The following is a 19080-nucleotide window of genomic DNA, read 5'->3' as shown; positions in this document are numbered from 1 at the left end:
CCCCAATTTTTTTTAAAAGGAGTATATTCAGGAAAATATGCTTTTAATGAATAAAGAGCTTTTTATTTTTTTTTGTAATGAAATCTTACCTTTATTTAACTTTAAATTTCAGACTTTCACTTATGATAGATGTCTTAAAATAATATATAAATTCTATTAGTTTTTTAATTACTTTTAGTTAACTACTTTAACTATCACTTTTCATTCTATTTTAAAGTCAAATAAAATTGAATTTTAAAAAGTTTACTTATTGTTTACAGTCCATTATTCCTTTTCTTCTTTTTACTTTTTTTTAATTGAAGTATAGTTGATTTACAATATTACAAAATAAAGGTTATATTTTCTTGTGCTGTACAATATATGTTTGTTGCTTATTTATTTTATACAAGTAGCTTTTTTTAAAATTGGAGGATATTTGCTTTACAATATGGTGTTAGTTTCTGCCACTAGTTTTAATCATTTCTGTACTCATCACTGGGGTGAAGCTGAAGAAAATTTAACTCAAATCCAGTTTTGATTTTAAAAATATAAAGTTATTACACATGAAAATGAAAGAAAAATATAAAGGTATTTTAAATTAAATATGATTTGAAACATCTTATTTTCATCATTGGCATATCTATTTTTTGATCAAACCACTGTTTAACCCAATTTGAATGTTTATTCTCTTCCACATAGGAGTTTAAATTCTATGGAAACAGAAAAAGCATGTATCTTATAAAGAATATAAGAAAAGGGTAAATATGGTATATAATCCTATTTATCGGAGTTGGTGATGGACAGGGAGGCCTGGCGTGCTGTGGTTCATGGAGTCGCAAAGAGTCGGACACGACTGAGCGACTGAACTGAACTGAACTGAATCACAAAATTATCAAATAGGTTCTAAAACTTATACAGTGAAAATATATAATTGAAGAAGAACCAAGATATTTTCTCAAACAATATTAAATTTACTCTATAAATAGGAAGATTGAAAATCTATAATAATTTAAGAAGAATAGAGGAAAAGATAAGCAATAGTGGAATCAAAATATTTTCTTTTTTTTTTCAAGTGACAGAGAAGATGTGAAATAAGTGTTAAAACCATTCAGAGCATTCTGATATTGCCCAAAACAACTTCATTCTATTTTTTGAAGTCTGCATATCACTCTTCACCCATCAGCAATGATCAAGCTCCACACACTATTTTCCATCTGCCATCCCCCAAATATGCCACTATCAGGCCTCTCTTATCTAGTCACAGCAAGACTGCTACATAAAAAGCATTATTTTCAAAGGTCAGAAATCGAAATAACAGATCAAACAGTGATCCTTAGCATAAAACTGCCAGCACCAAAGTCATGAAGCGGCTGCATCAAAATCACCTTTGGTATCAAAATGGGCTTAACAAAAAGTTCTGCTTTATGGGAAAAAAACATATTACATGATATCTTGACCAATCTAAAGCATTCATCTTAAATAAAGGGCATTTATAACTCTACTCTCATAGGAATGATCTCCAGATGCAAAGTTGGGCAAAGGTTTATAGGTGTTACTGGGCACTGAATTGATCCACATACATATACACGGGGCATACTAGGCTAGAAGCAAATAACTTCAAAAGCGAATATCTGAATTTTATCATTTGAACTTCCACCAAGGAACTTAAATACAGTTCAAAATATGCTTAAAATATCTTCAATATTACATAATCATAGATCCTGGATATGCAGATGACACCACCCTTATGGCAGAAAGTGAAGAGGAACTCAAATGCCTCTTGATGAAAGTGAAAGAGGAGAGTGAAAAGGTTGGCTTGAAGCTCAACATTCAGAAAACAAAGATCATGGCATCTGGTCCCATCACTTCATGGGAAATAGATGGAAAAACAGTGGAAACAGTGTCAGACTTTGTTTTTTTGGGCTCCAAAATCACTGCAGATGCTGAGTGCAGCCATGAAATTAAAAGACGCTTGCCCCTTGGAAGGAAAGTTATGACCAACCTTGATAGTATATTAAAAAGCAGAGACATTACTTTGCCAACCAAGGTCCGTCTAGTCAAGGCAATGGTTTTTCCCGTGGTCATGTATGGATGTGAGAGTTGGACTGTGAAGAAAGCTGATCGCCGAAGAATCGATGCTTTTGAACTGAGGTGTTGGAGAAGACTCTTGAGAGTCCCTTATACTGCAAGGAGATCCAACCAGTCCATTCTAAAGGAGATCAATTCTGGATGTTCATTGGAGGGACTGATGCTAAAGCTGAAACTGCAATACTTTGGCCACCTCATGCGACGAGTTGACTCACTGGAAAAGACTCGGATGCTGGGAAAGGTTGGGGGCGGGAGGAGAAGGGGACGACGGAGAATGAGATGGCTGGATGGCATCACCGACTCTATGGACATGAGTTTGAGTGTACTCCGGGAGTTGGTGATGGACAGGGAGGCCTGGCGTGCTGTGATTCATGGGGTCGCGGAGAGTCGGACACGACTGAGCGACTGAACTGAACTGAACTGAACTGAGAGAAAACGGAATCTCAATCTGATATTGTAATTCAGGAAAACAAGTCTTAGCTTAATCAACTGACCAAAATCATGGATTAGTGGGGGAAATGTGAAAAACAAATCCACATATCCTGATTTTTAGTTTGAAACTGTTTCTCCTATCCCACACTGTAAATTAACATTTAATTTCTATAATTATTTTTCTTTGTCGCTAAGAAGGATGATGCTTTCAACTTTTGGTGCTGGAGAAGACTCCTGAGAGTCCCATGGACAGCAAAGAGATCAAAGGAGACATCCTTAAAGGAAATCAACCCTGAATATTCATTGGAAGGACAGATGCTGAAACTCCAATACTTTGGCCGCCTGATGAGAGGACCCAACTCAGTGGAAAAGACCCTGATGTTAGGAAAGACTGAGGGCAAGAGGAGAAGGGGGCTAACAGAGGATGAGATGGTTGGATGGCATCACAGACCCAATAGACTGAGTCTGAGCAAACTATGGGAGATGGTGAAGGACAGGGAAGTCTGTCGCAGAGTGGGACACAACTTAGTGACTAAACCACGTGAAGCATGAAATATAGAGGATACTCATTAAGTCCTTAATTTCCATTTTTTAATCTTGTATACCAACCTACATCTTATTATTTTCAAGACTATTAGTACTAACTCTGTGGAAGTACACTTGCCTATAGGAATTTAATCATTAACTTTTTCTCATTAGGAATTATCTTCAGCTTTATACAAGTCGATATACTTTATGATGATTAATGCTATACTTGTTCCAAATAATAGATGCTTTTACATAGCTCTTCACTTTAAATATTATTTGTGTGTATCTATCACATAGGTAGGACTTCCCTGGTGGCTCAGATGGTAAAGTGTCTGCCTACAATGCGGGAGACCTGGGTTCAATCCCTGGGTTGGGAAGATCTCCTGGAGAAGGAAATGGCAACCCATTCCAGTACTCTTGCCTGGAAAATGCCATGGATGGAGAAGCCTGTTAGGCTGCAGTCCATGGGGTCGCAAAGAGTTGGACAGAAACATAGCACATGGAAGTAGAACAAAATGAAAAGAAAAATGAGATAGAGACAGAACAGGAAAAATACCCATTCAAAATATTTTTGGCCCATTAGTGGTGGTATATTTGATTTTTTTTCACTATAATTAAAAGACTGGGATCATATGTTCATTTTAGGCAATTTATGAAATGGTTTCAGTTCAATTCTTCTCAAGAGAGACACTAGTCTCTCTAAAATGTGTCTGTTATGTGTTTGTTTCACAACTTCTTCTAAATTCCATTTCCTTCCACACTGATGTTCTAATCCTTGATATGTATTTAAAAACATTTTGATTTAATTCAAGATGCATAGGGATCTCAGATTCAGGGACGCATTGTTAAACCTCAACTAATCCATTTGTAAAAAGACAACCATCCTGGATTTTCTGTTGCTAACCTGGACCCACCATATTTGAAGGCTGATAATTATCTTTCCCAGAATCCTCTTCATTTTATTAATTTCTTTGCCCAAAAGAAGATTTCATGTAAGATTAGGAAGGTAAATGAAAAGGGGAAACTATTGTTCTTGGGAAGGGGCTATAGTCTGACTTGTAGGTAGACAAAGATTTACAGCCACTGCCTAGCAAGCTCAAGAGAACCACCTCTCAACTGTTTCAGAGTCAAATCCTCTGATCTACAATCAGCCTCTCTGATCTCTGGCTCTTTCTGCTTGAAAGTCACTCAGTCGTGTCCAATGCTTTGCGACCCCATGAAATATACAGTCCATGGAATTCTCCAGGCCAGAATACTGGAGTGGGTAGCCTTTCCATTCTCCAGGGGATCTTCTCAACCCAGGGATTGAGCCCAGGTCTCCCTCATTGTAGGCGGATTCTTTACCAGCTGAGCCACAAGGGAAGCAAAGTCGTATCCGGTTCTTTGGGACTCTATGGATTGTAGTCCTCCAGGCTCCTCTGTCCATGGAATTCTCCAGGCAAGAATACTGGAGTGGGTTGCCATTCCCTTCTCCAACAGGTCTTCCTGACCCAGGGATCGAACCCAGGTTTCCCACATTGCAGGCAGATTCTTTATCGTCTAAGCCACCAGGGAATCGGTTTTCTGCTTAATTCTGTAGTAAGTTTTGCTTTGGGGCTTCTCTGGTAGCTCAGTTGGTAAAAGAATCTGCCTGCAGTGCAGGAGACCTGGATTTGATCCCTGGGTCAGAAAGATATCCTGGAGAAGGGAATGGCAACCCACTCCAGTACTTTTGCCTGGAAAATCCCATGGACACAGGAGCATGGTGGACAATGGTCTGTGGGGTCACAAGAGTCAGACACAACTTGGTGACTAAATTACCACAAATACAGTGGTTTCTATTATCCTGAACAAACCTTGTCTGATATTGATTTTAATATGAGGATAGAGGTTGTATTAAAACAAACCCTTAAAATATATGCATTGGATTTTGGCAAGAAAACTTTTATCAGAGGCTGCAAGAACCATAACTATATTCTAAAGTCTTACAACATCTGGTAAAAATACACATCAGACAATGTACCTTAATGAACTTGCCACCTTGGGCAAGAAAGCTTTGATGCAGAGTTTAAAAGTGTGAACTAGCTGCCATGATAGGTATAACATTATCTGGCCAGTTTGAGGGGACTGCAGAGTCTAAAAATAGCAATATTTTTTAATAAAGTGATAGCTCATTAAATCAAAGGTAGGTGACATAGCTTTAAAATATGTGGGAGGGAAATGACTCATAGTGACTAAGATGGCCAACTGTGGTCTCAGGGCATAGAGTACTTCTCCTCCCTTTTACTCCAGGTTTGGCTATGGGATGCTTTACCAATGAGATGTTAGCAGGTGTACTATGGGCAGAGGTGTATTGTCTATGCAGTTTGGCTGCTTTTTTGTGTACCTGCCTTTGCCATAAGAAAAATGCAATGAAGATAGACACTTATCTCCCCCTTGATTCAAGAATGAAATATCACAGACAGATAGCCTTGCTGTCCTAGCCGACTGTAAACATGTGAGCTGGAAACACATATTTACTATTGCATGGTACTCAGATTTCTGTGACTGCCTAGAATATGAAGCAGAAAAAGCTGATTGATGGAATGGGCCTGAAAGACGAATATTTTCGTAGATAGAAACTTCTAAGAAAAGGAGTAGGAAGAAGGTCAAAATACACACACTTGGTTTTGAATGAATAGATTCTCATGGAAGGGATTTTTGATAGACTGGATTGCTGTTCTAGTTATCACTCCTATGTTACACACAGACTTTTCAGTCCTAGAAATACATATTATCTCATCTGGATAAAAATATGTATCCACTTTATTTAGTTCGGTTTGTTCAGTTTATAAGATACAGAGAGAGATTTTAAGAATGCTTTCCTGGTTGGGTTTTCCCTTCTGCTCTCTAATGATTATCAATTAAAAGAGTGTTCTGCAGTAACCACTGACCCAGAATCAAAAAGACACACAAAGCATATCTGAACAAACATTGAAAGCTTGAAGCAAAGTCACTCCATCTGACCTACTTACTGGATCTATGAGCAAGACAAATATACATATATAAATTCTAAGTCTCTGAGAGTATGGGTAATTTGTTATTCAGAAAAAAAATGACTAATAAAGGTAAGGTATGATATTGAGAACATGTTGTGGACAGTTTGTACGGCCTGCTAGCTTTAGGTTCAGTATTCTAATACTGAACCTCTTATAAAACAACAAACAAGGAAGGTAAGACTGCTTTGTGACCTAGCTCAGTCGCATCTGACTCTTTACGACCCCATGGACTGCAGCCCACCAGGCTCCTCTATCCATGAGGCTTCCCAGGCAAGAATATTGGGGTGGGTTGCCATTTCTTCCTCCAGGGGATCTTCCCAACCTAGGAGCAAACCCACATCTCCTGCATCTCCTGAAGTGGCAGGCAGATTCTTTACCACTGCACCACCTGGGAAGCACTGTAACCTAGTAAAAACTGGGTAAAAGAAATGGATCGTAGCTCCCTTATTTCAGCATAGTCATGGATGGAAAATAGATCATCAGAATATTTTTGGCATCATAACAGTAGTTCAAGGTGAATTTTAGAGATTGTGTAAAACAACAGCATAGCTCCAGGTCAAGGTGCTTAAGTAAGAAAAGCAGGTTATGTTGCATCATAACCAAAGATCTGTGTAGCCATCACAGGAAGATGCAGGGACAGAAGTTTCAAATAGGTAAGAGGACATCATAAGTACAAGTGAGATGACCTCATTGTCACCAAAAGCCTGGAAGGGAGAGCTAGTGATCTGATATGCCTGCAGTTAGACAATATGGACTAATTCATATACTCTCAACTTGGAGAATTCTAGGACAATAATAGTTGTATTCCTTTTATTTAAAAAATACACATAATTTATGTTGAAAATTTTCACTTTTTGTGAATTAATGAAAACAGTTCGGATGATTTAATCCATTAAAAACAAACAACAAAAATTAATTTTGTGTCAGTTACACAACAGACATAGAAAATCCTTTTTTAGAAGGTTTTCCTAATGATTTACTTAATTTTTCAAGAATAAAAATATTTCTACTTTTCAAAAATACATCTCTTGAATACAGAGGAGTATGAATAGGTTTATACATGTAGACTGAGAAAGGCATTATAACTAATTTTGTTTCCAAACTTTTTAAAAAATAGCACAAGCAAGTTCACATAAATATAACAAAACGAAATGAGAAAGTTAGAAAATTCTAATAATCTTGTTAAAAGACTCAAGCACTGTTTTTCTAAAGAACATCTGAGAAGTGGATGTTAGGACTCTTTTACTCAGATTTTTTAAACTATAACTCATATACTATTTTATACATCCATGTCAAGTGCACGATTCGATATACTGTAAGGAAATTAGTAGGTCCAATCATTGCTTCAGTATAGTTACAGAGCACTCCATCACTCAAAAATATCCTTTGTATTTCTATGGAATCAACTTTTCTGGATATTTTATATAAATGGAACCATAGAATACATAGTCTTTTGTGCCTGGTTTATTTCATTGAGCATAAAATTTTTGTGGTTCATTCACGTTGCAACATTTATCAATAATTTATTCTTTTTATTGTGAAATTTAATTTTTTTATCTAGTCACTAGTTGATAGATTTTCAAATTGTTTCTGGTTTACAGCTATTCTGAATAATGCTGCTATAAGCATTTGCACAGTTGTCTTTGTGTAAACAAATGTTTGAATTTCTCATGGACTTAAGAATGGAATTAAATGCATATTTAACTTTTTAAGAAACTGTCACAGTCTTTTCGAAAGCAGCTATACTAATTTGCATTATTACCAACACTATATAAAGGTTCAGTTTTCTCTACAGGATTGCCAACACTTGGTATCATCAGGTTTTTTGTTTTTTTGTAACTTTTTTATGAAAACAGTGGATATCTGCTCAAATGAGTAAGCAAATAATTTGCCCAATTTTTTAATTGGCTTGCTTGTCATCTTCTTACTGAGCTGAAGGATTTCTCTGTATATTTTGGTTACACATCCTTTATCATATATATAATTTGCAAATATTTTCTAGACAGGTTGTCAGTTTTCTGCCCCAGTTTGGAGGGGAAAGTTTATTCATACCCATTACAAATAGGAATTACTAAATATAAAAGTGATGTTTTGGTGAGATAAGTACACTTTATACATTTAAAGTTATATTTACTGGGAGAAATATCAACAACCTCAGGTATGCAGATGACACCACTTTTAGGGCAGAAAGTGAAGAAGAACTAAAGAACCTCTTGATGAAAGTGAAACAGGAAAGTAAAAAAGTTGGCTTGAAGCTCAACATTCAGAAAACTAATATCATGGCATCTGGTCCCATCACTTCATGGGAAATAGATGGGGAAACAGTGGAAACAGTGTCAGACTTTATTTTGGGGGGCTCCAAAATCACTGCAGATGCTGATTGCAGCCATGAAATTAAAAGACGCTTACTCCTTGGAAGGAAAGTTATGACCAACCTAGATAGCATATTAAAAAGCAGAGACATTACTTTGCCAACAAAGGTCCATCTAGTCAAGGTTATGGTTTTTCCAGTGTTCATCTATGGATGTAAGAGTTGGACTGTGAAGAAAGCTGATCGCCGGAGAATGGATGCTTTTGAACTGTGTTTGTTGGAGAAGACTCTTGAGAGTCCCTTGGACTGCCAGAAGATCCAGCCAGTCCATCCTAAAGGAGATCAGTTCTGGGTGTTCACTGGAAGGACTGATGCTGAAGCTGAAACTTCAATACTTTGGCCACCTGATGTGAAGAACTGACTCATTTGAAAAGACCCTGATGCTGGGAAAGATTGAGGGTGGGAGGAGAAGAGGACGACAGAGGAAGAGATGGCTGGATGGCATCACCAACTCAATGGACATGAGATTGCATAAACTCTGGGAGTTGATGATGGACAAGGGAGGCCTGCCTGGTGTGCTGAAGTTCATGGGGTCTCAAAGAGTCAGACATGTCTGAGCAACTGAACTGGAATAAATTGGGTTTGTAAATTGAAAGGCACAACATTTATACACTAAAGCGTTTCCTAAGAGAAATTAGATTCTTTAGCTATACATACACATGTATATCTGGACTTCAGATGATGGAAAAAGTAATATAATTGATTGACCTTTTGGGGTTTGTAAACCATGGAGAAAACTCTGATTCACAAGGCTAAGAAGTTGCATTTTTAATGTCTTGTTTGCACTCTTCAATGAGACTGATACAGCATCTTGAAAGAATAAGACATTTTTAAGTTAGATCACTAATGATATCAAAAGAACTGCTTACTTTCCACGATAAAGAATCCAGCACAAAGCCTCAAAATTCAAAACTGCTAAGACTTCCTAAGAACACAGAATTATCTTAACATGATATGTCATGCATTTATTTGTCATTGCACAATTGACTATTAGGCTGTGACCAGAGCACGCATTGAGCAGATGCATGGGGAATGTGCTTGGCATTTAATTGAGCATAGCATTCAGGTTTGGTAGATGGATATTACTTCTACATTTTTACATGAGTAAACATGTGCTGTATTGAATTTTAATGTGCCCTAATGCCGAGCTACAATGTCCCTAGTCAATGGTATGTTGACAAAGTTTAAAAATACACACAGATGCACAGAGTGCTATGTTCAGACCTTTGCCCCCCAAATGAAGGACTCTAGTCATACAGTACATAGGAGGGAGCTGACCACACAAGAGAAAAGTAATGAACAGCCAAGAATTGAAAAATACACATTTGAATAGCCCAATATACACTTAAATGAAATTATTAGTAATTATATGCAGAAACTAATGAATTTCTACCAAAATCTAATACCTATTATAGTAACAGATGAGTGTCTTGACTCTTTGCGACCCCATGGACTGCAGCCCACCATGCTCCTCTAGCCATAGGATGTTCCATGCAAGAAAACTGGAGTGGCTTGCCATTTCCTCCCCCAGAGGATCTTCTTGACCCAGGGATCGAACCTGTGTCTCCTTCAAGTCTCCCACATTGCAGATGGATTCTTTACTGCTGAGCCACCAGGGAAGCCCTATTTATACACCCTACTCTTGAGAGTCCCTTGGACAGCAAGGAGATCTAACCAGTCCATCCTAAGGGAAATCAGTCCTGAATATTCACTGGAAGGACTGATGCCGAAGTTGAAACTCCAATACTTTGGCCACCTGATGTGAAGAACTGACTCATTTGAAAAGACTTGATGCTGGGAAAGATTGAAGGCGGGAGGAGAAGGGGACGACAGAGGATGAGATGGTTGGATGGTATCACCGACTCAACGGACATGTGTCTGAGTAGACTCCAGGAGTTGGTGATGGACAGGGAGGCCTGGCGTGCTGCAGTCCACGGGGTCGCAAAGAGTCAGACACGACTGGGTGACTGAATTGAACTGAACGTTCTAAAGATATAGATGGAGAGCAATGAGCCCCAGTGAAGGGGCCATACAACCATTTCCGTCGTGAAACTCAAAGGTTTTTCTCAGAGTGAGAGGGAACACTTTCCACTTTCCTGGTCTTCTTTGCTATGGTTTCCAAACATTCGAAATTCTGTCCTCCACTCTTCAGAGAGGCAACTGGTAAGTGGCACTTATTAGACACATGTCTGTATTGTTTAGCTATGCTGTCCAATATTACACCCACTACCTTTTGTGACTATGATTAATTTAAATAGTAATACAATTTAAAAGCAAAGGTTTTGGTCTCATTAGCCACATTTCAAATGTTCAATAATGCAAACATAGACTATTTATATTATGGCAGAAGTTCTACTGGGCTGTCCTTAACATTTTACAAAAAGTACAATATACATGACCATAATTAATTAGGAGGAAAGAAAAATGTATTTTTATAGCTATAAACAATTAAGATTGGTTATAGAGATGAAATATATTTCTTTAGTGGCTTCTTTTATCTTTTGCTGTTGTCTTAGAAACACACATTTTAAGATGTGCACTTTCACCATTCACTATTTAACCAATATCTATTAAGTTATTATTCCAGACTTAATGTCAGGCTTTCAGATACAATAATTAGGATGAAAGATATGAGCCGTACCTTCATGGGAGTTATAATCTAGCTGGATGAAATAAACATTAAATTGATTTTTACACAAGGCGTAAGAAAAAGTAGCATCCCATGAGTGTTGGGAGAAGGAGGTTACTAACCTATTCTGAGAGGCTTGGTGAAGTTTTCCTCCAGAGAATGACTGTTCCTGACGCTTTGAAATGGAAAAGAAAATAAGTTACACAGGTAACATTGTGTATATTCAGTTCAATTCAGTTCAGTCACTCAGTCGTGTCTGACTCTCTGCGACCCCATGAATCACAGCACACCAGGCCTCCCTGTCCATTACCAACTCCTGGAGTTCACTCAAACTCATGTCCATCGAGTCGGTGATGCCATCAAGCCATCTCATTCTCTGTTGTCCCTGTCTCCTCCCACCTCCAATCCCTCCTAGCATCAGACTCCTCAGTGAGTCAGCTCGTCGCATGAGGTGGCCAAAGTATTGGAGTTTCAGCTTTAGCATCAGTCCTTCCAATGAACACCCAGGATTGATCTCCTTTAGAATGGACTGGTTGGATCTCCTTGCAGTCCAAGGGACTCTCAAGAGTCTTTTCCAGCATCACAGTTGTAAAGCATCCATTCTTTGGCGATCAGTCCAACTATCACATCCATACATGACCACTGGAAAAACCATAGCCTTGACTAGATGGACCTTTGTTGGCAAAGTAATTGGGCACCTACAAAAGGAAGCAGTAGTGGGACACTGGATGGGTATTCTAGGTGGAATGAATACGAAATGTATATATAGACACTGAGCAGAAAGAAACAGAAAATCAGCTGCTGGTGGGTGGCCAGTATGGCTGGTTTGGAGGAAAATTAGCAGAAGAAGTCAGGGTAAAGAAGGGCAAGAAACAGTCACACAAGGTTTTATCTCAGCAGTATGGGTTGATTTTGTTTTAGATGTGATGAAAAACTATCAAACTGACAGAAGCAGAGAGTAGAAAAGTTATTTTCAGAGGCTGTACATGTGTGTGCAGTAAGTTGTTTCAGTCATGTCCCACTCTGTGTGACCCTGTGGACACCTGTCAGGTTCCTCTATCCATGGGATTCTCCAGGCAAGAATATGGGATTGCCATGCCTTCCTCCAGGGGATCTTCCCGACCCAGGGATCAAACCGGTGGCTCTTAAGTGTCCTACATTTGCAGGCAGGTTCTTTACCACTAGAACCACCTGGGAAGCCCCTGTCAGAGCCTGGGGAAGGAGGAAATAGGAAGATTAAAGTCAAAACATACAAAATTTCAGTTGTGCAAGATGAATAGGTTCAGTTCAGTTCAGTCGCTCAGTCGTGTCCAACTCTCCGCGACCCCATGAATCACAGCACGCCAGGCCTCCCTGTCCATCACCAACTCCCGGAGTTCACTCAAACTCATGTCCACAGAGTCGGTGATGCCATCCAGCCATCTCATTCTCTGTCGTCCCCTTCTCCTCCCGCCCCCAACCTTTCCCAGCATCAGAGTCTTTTCCAGTGAGTCAACTCGTCGCATGAGGTGGCCAAAGTATTGCAGTTTCAGCTTTAGCATCAGTCCTTCCAATGAACACCCAGGATTGATCTCCTTTAGAATGGACTGGTTGGATCTCCTTGCAGTACAACGGACTCTCAAGAGGTTAGGAAGATCTAATGTATAACATGGTGACTACAGGTAATCATACTGTACTTATATTTGAAATTTGCTAAAAGAATAGATCCTAAGTGTTTTCAGCAGTGGTGGGTAGGGTCAAGGAGGGGGCAGAAATTAACCATGTGAAATGCTGTACATGTTAATCAGCTTGATAGTAGTGACTACATCGTGATGCATATCAAATCTTAAATCTATACAGTTTAAAAAATGGAATAATTTTAAAATTAAAAGTTCCTGATCAGATCTTCAAAATTGTTTTGTCAGGAAATGGTGTCTAAGAGTCGGACACGACTGAACAACTTCACTTTCACTGATATAGGGGACTGTGGTTTTCTGATCCTCTCTGTATTCTCTTCTATTATCTATCCAGAAATTCCTTTATTTTCACACAATTTCACACCTTTTTAAAAGAAGAATGTATGTCTCAACTTACTATCATGTCTAAGAAGCCTACTGACATGTTCACAGGCCCTTGTGATTGTTTAAAAGACTCCCATGCCACTAGAGGGACTATGCTGATCCACCACTGGATTAAAAAGAGAATGACATGCCTCCACTCAGTATGTATTCTCAGGTATTTTCAGAAATTACATCTCCTACTGTTATGCAATGATGCTGGCAGTAAATCATGTGGTAACGTGACCTGGAAATTCCTGACTCAATTCTTGGCCTGCAATCATATTTAGGACTTCTAGAATTCCTCTGGGCTTAGATATTTCATTTTGCAAACAAGAAAGGAATTGAGAATCTTGTGATTGTAATTTTCCTATCATATTTTTGCCAATGAAACACCATATCTAATGTCCTATAAAGTGTAAAGATTTTCTGTTTATAATTTGTTTTATACATTTTCATTTAAACCACGCCTGCCAAGAAATCATTCTTCGAAAGAAAAAATGATTATTGTTTCACCAATGGTTTTATTGCATTTATTGTTTTTGTTTGTTTGTTTTTAGTTTATATTTTATCTCCTGCCTCGTCTTCTCACTAGAGCCAGCTGTTGAGTCAGCAGTGTGTAGGCAACTCAAGTAGGACATGATTACTGAGATTTCTTTTATATTCTCCTCCAGGGCAGCCACCTGCTTTGTCATTGCAAAAAAAAAAAAAAAGACTCATGTGGCAGCCTGACAAATACCTGGTTGCTCAGCATAGCCTTCTGTGAGACACACTTGTAGCTTGGCTTTAAAGGAGGGTTAAAACGAAGATTAAGAATTCATTGAAATACCCCTGCAGATCCCAGCTAAAAGGCAAAGAGAGACCTTCACATTATAAATAAAACATTAGCAGAGTCAGTGCAGGGCGTTGGGTTTCTTTTATGATTATTATACCTAAATGATGCAGGAAAACAAAGCAACAAGATAAAAATACATGTCAAAGCAGTATCTGATTCCCTGACGTATTCTCTGACCCAATAGTCAAAATATTTCAGTCATGTTTCTTTGTAGTTTACCCTTTGAACCAGAAAAGTTTCAGTTAAATCTGTGTCAAAACTCCCAGTCTAGTTAGCAAACACAGCATAATTTCACCTGAAACAAATGCTCCCTTCCCTTCTGTATTAAAAGCTCACAGAACTGATTTCTCTACCACCTAGAAATGATCCTGGAAATCGTCCCATTTAACTATTTCTGGGTAACATACTACCTCAAGACTCAAATAATTTAAGACTCAAAATAATTATTTTATTAGCTTATGATTTGTGGGTGGGAATTCAGGAACACTCTGATTGGGTTGTTTGTCTCTGATCCAGGGCAATGACAGCTGGCTATCTGGGGCTGGAGAACACAATTCCATAATGACATCATTCAGATGTCTGGTGTGCCAGTTTTCCTTGGCCTCTTGTTTTCTCCACAAAGCATATCCTGGGTCTATCCATGTGGCTGTGCTTCTCACCATATGTTGGTCTCAAGATAGGTGGCCCTCTTACCCATTGGTTTGCTTTCTCCAGAGTGAGTGCTGCAATAAGTCTAGGTGAAAGATACATGCACGCTCGGTCACTAAGTCGTGTCAATTCTCTGCAAACCCATAGATAGTGCCCACCAGGCTCCTCTGTCCCTGGAATTCACCGGGCAAGAATACTGGAGTGAGTATTTCCTACTCCATGGGATCGTCCTGACTCAGGGATCAAACCTGCATCTCCTGTTTCTCCTGCACTGGTAGACAGATTCTTTACCACTGGCTACCTGGAAAGCCCAGATGAGAGAGAAAGAGAGAGAGAGTGTGTGTGTGTGTGTGTGTGTTAGGTCACTTCAGTCATGTCCAACTCTTTGTAACCCAATAGACTACAGCCAGCCAGGCTCCTCTGCTCATGATAGTTTCCAAGCAAGAATACTGGAGTGGGTTGCCATGCCCTTCCCCAGGGGATCTTCCCAACTCTGGGATTGAAGCCTCATCTTTTATGTCTCCTGCATTGGCAGGTGTGTTCTTCACGACTAACACCACCTGGGAAGCCCAGGTGAAAGATTCAAGGTTTCTAATTATGAAATATCAGAAGTACCAGGATGTCTCTCACATCCGTTCTATTAATCAATCAAGTTACATCCCAAGTAGGGAAAAACAGACCCCAGCACTGGATAGGGGAAGGGTATGCACATATAGGAAGCATGAAACAAAAGTCCATTTGTTCAGTAACAATATGTACTTTATTTTGTGAGTTTGCACTGAGGTTCCAGATCAGTGAAGAATATTATGGGTTGCAGAATGGGCTTCCACATATTTTCTTCATGTTAACTTTATGACAAGGCATAAAATGTCAACAATAAGGTTTTCATTTGGGTTAGAATTACTGCTCAAATCTAGTCCCATTCTTTTTGCTTTTACATATATGTATTTTTCATAGTGGGTTATACTCATGTAACATGATACTGAGTAGATGAAGTTGTTTCCAGGTCTGAGAATCAGTTAGCTTTTCTTAAAAACATCTTTTTCCAACTCACTTGGTTTTATAAGAAACATATAATAATTTCTTACTAATCATTTATATTTTCTTTCAGGTTTTTTTTTAACAATGTGAATCAGGTCAAATGATCATTTGCCCCCCCCCCAAATGTCTATTAATACATTAGGCATTGTGATGATTTTCATAAAGTAACATTTTATTAATGCAGTTATATTTTGAATTATCTATTTTGGTTGTTATTAATAGTAATTAACTGAAGAAAATTTCTCTCATTAGAAAATAATTATTGTAAATTTTAAGAGTTATCCTCTTGATGGTAGTTTTGTGAAAATATGTATTTTCCTCAAGAGTGTTCCTTCTTATTTTTATCATATCATTGAGAACTTTGAGAAAATAGCACACTTTGTATTCTCTACAGACTGCAGTTACCTTCTTTAAGGAAACCATGATAGTTAAATATTTCTAAAAAAAATCCTGTTTTTAATCTCTGAGTTTATGCAAATTAATGAGAGCTTAAATATATATTTGCAGATCAAGACAAAATACTGAAAAATAGCTATTGACATATTCCATGAGGTTCAAAGATCTTCAAAGGAAAAACCCTAGTTCTTAAAATGGAAATTAACTACAAGATAATTTACATAGAATCAGTTGTGGTATTATTGAATTCCTCTATAAAGTAACCATAAAGAAAAAATAACTTATTCAGGTAGGTTCATGATACCTTCTGGTAGAAGGTATTTAACGAGAAGATCATGCTACACTTTGAACTATTTCTTGCCTAATTCGTTTTGTAATAGTAGACTTTTGCAGCCATGATAGATGGTATGGCTGAAAGAGATCTTAAATTGTAAGATTATACACATAACTAAATCATAAACTAACTGGATTCCAAATATGGTCATTTTAAATGTCTCTTAATTTGGATGTATGGGTCCCAATTTAGAAAGACAGCCTCCAATCTTCAAAGGAGTTCTCACAGAAGTTTTATGGAAAATAAAGGGAACAATGCTGATACTGTCTTCTTGTCATGGCCACTGCAACCACTACCACGACCACTGCTTCCTACTGAATTACTGTGATAGTAGAAAGCTTCAAGCTATAGACATCAGTGGAAAATAGTCATCTTATCTTCAAATGATATAAACAGACATTCATAGAAGCACATCAACATTTATATGACACACTCTGCTAAGAGCTTTTTCCAATTTAATTTCACCAATTTCTAATTCAGGTAATATGATTGTAATCTCTAAGTTTCTTTCAACAAATTTTGAAGTATACTTCCATGTATTACCATTATTCTCCTGATGAAAATGTGAAACAGAAATGCAAAATCCAAGCATATGCTCATCTTTAAAAAGAAACACACTTCAGTTCAGTTCAGTTCAGTCGCTCAGTCATGTCCGACTCTTTGTGACTCCATGAATCACAGCACGCTAGGCTCCCCTGTCCATCACCAACTCCCAGAGTTCACTAAAACTAATGTCTATCGAGTCGGTGATGCCATCCAGCCATCTCATTCTCGGTCATCCCCATCTCCTCCCACCCCCAATCCCTCCTAGCATCAGACTCTTTTCCAGTGAGTCAACTCATCGCATGAGGTGGCCAAAGTATTGGAGTTTTGGCTTTACATCAGTCCTTCCAATAAATACCCAGGATTGATCTCCTTTAGAATGGACTTGTTGGATCTCTTTGCAGTCCAAGGGACTCTCAAGAGTCTTCTCCAGCACCACAGTTCAAAAGCATCAATTCTTCGGCAATCAGCTTTCTTCACAGTCCAACTCTCACATCCATACATGACCACGGGAAAAACCGTAGCCTTGACTAGACGGACCTTGGTTGGCAAAGTAATGTCTCTGCTTTTTAATATGCTATCTAGGTTGGTCATGACTTTCCTTCCAAAGAGTAAACGTCTTTTAATTTCCTGGCTGCAATCAGCATCTGCAGTGATTTTGGAGCCCCCCAAAATAAAATCTGACACTGTTTCCACTGTTTCCCCATCTATTTCCCATGAAGTGATGGGACCAGATGCCATGATCTTTGTTTTCTGGAATGTTGAGCTTCAAGCCAAACTTTTCACTCTCCTTTTTCACTTTCATCAAGAGGCTTTTTAGCTCCTCTTCACTTTCTGCCATAAGGGTGGTATCATCTGCATATCTGAGGTTATTGATATTTCTCCCGGCAATCTTGATTCCAGCTTGTGCTTCTTCCAGCCCAGCATTCCTCATGACGTACTCTGCATAGAAGTTAAATAAGCAGGGTGACAATATATAACCTTAACGTACTCCTTTTCCTATTTGGAACCAGTCTGTTGTTCCATGTCCAGTTCTAACTTTTGCTTCCTGACCTGCATACAGATTTCTCAAGAAGCAGGTCAGGTGGTCTGGTATTTCCATCTCTTTCAGAATGTTCCACAGTCTATTGGGATCCACACAGTCAAAGACTTTGGCATAGTCAATGAAGCAGAAATAGATGTTTTTCTGGAACTCTCTTGCTTTCTCCATGATCCAGCGGATGTTGGCAATTTGATCTCTGGTTCCTCTGCCTTTTCTAAAACCTGCTTGAACATCTGGAATTTCACGGTTCACGTATTGCTGAAGCCTGGCTTGGAGAATTTTGAGCATGACTTTACTAGCGTGTGAGATAAGTGCAATTGTGCGGTAGTTTGAGCATTCTTTGGCATTGCCTTTCTTTGGGATTGGAATGAAGACTGACCTTTTCCAGTCCTGTAGCCACTGCCGAGTTTTCCAAATTTGCTGGCATATTGAGTGCAGCACTTTCTCAGCATCGTCTTTCAGGATTTGAAATAGCTCAATTGGAATTCCATCACCTCCACTGGCTTTGTTCGTAGTGATTCTCTCTAAGGCCCACTTGACTTCTCATTCCAAGATGTCTGGCTCCAGGTGAGTGATCACGCCATCGTGATTATCTTCATCGTGAAGATCTTTTTTGTACAGTTCTTCTGTGTATTTTTGCCACCTCTTCTTAATATCTTCTGCTTCTGTTAGGGCCATACCATTTCTTTCCTTTATCGAGCCCATCTTTGCATGAAACACACTTAGAAATTAGCAAAGAACACACTTTGAAAAACATCATATATTTGGAAGCCATCTCTCCTACTCTTAAGTTGTATCTGTAGGCCGCTACAACATCCAATTTTTTATCTTTATCTCGTTTATGGATTTCTGGTTACCTGTTAACATAACATTATTATTGTATTGATTGAAATTATATCCATTGTGAAATTATGTATTTGTAGCTATAGAGAAGTATATAAGGGGGCAAATAAAATTAGGCTTGTTTTTATCCCATTTTACATTCCTGATGAAACTAGTGAGACCTCTTTCAAGTGACAACCTAAATAATTTAATAGTTTAAGACCTGAAACACTGTAGTAATAAAATATAATTTAGTAAATGTAGATAAATGTTTGATTGGATATGAGTAAAATTTCTGCCCACACCATTCATAAAACTCCTCGATTCAGGATTATGACT

Source organism: Moschus berezovskii, chromosome 3 (assembly GCF_049115385.1).
Source record: "Moschus berezovskii isolate FMDL1 chromosome 3, NW_MosBer_1.0, whole genome shotgun sequence".
Classification (NCBI taxonomy): Eukaryota; Metazoa; Chordata; class Mammalia; order Artiodactyla; family Moschidae; genus Moschus; species Moschus berezovskii.
Note: the sequence above shows the minus strand (reverse complement) of the source record.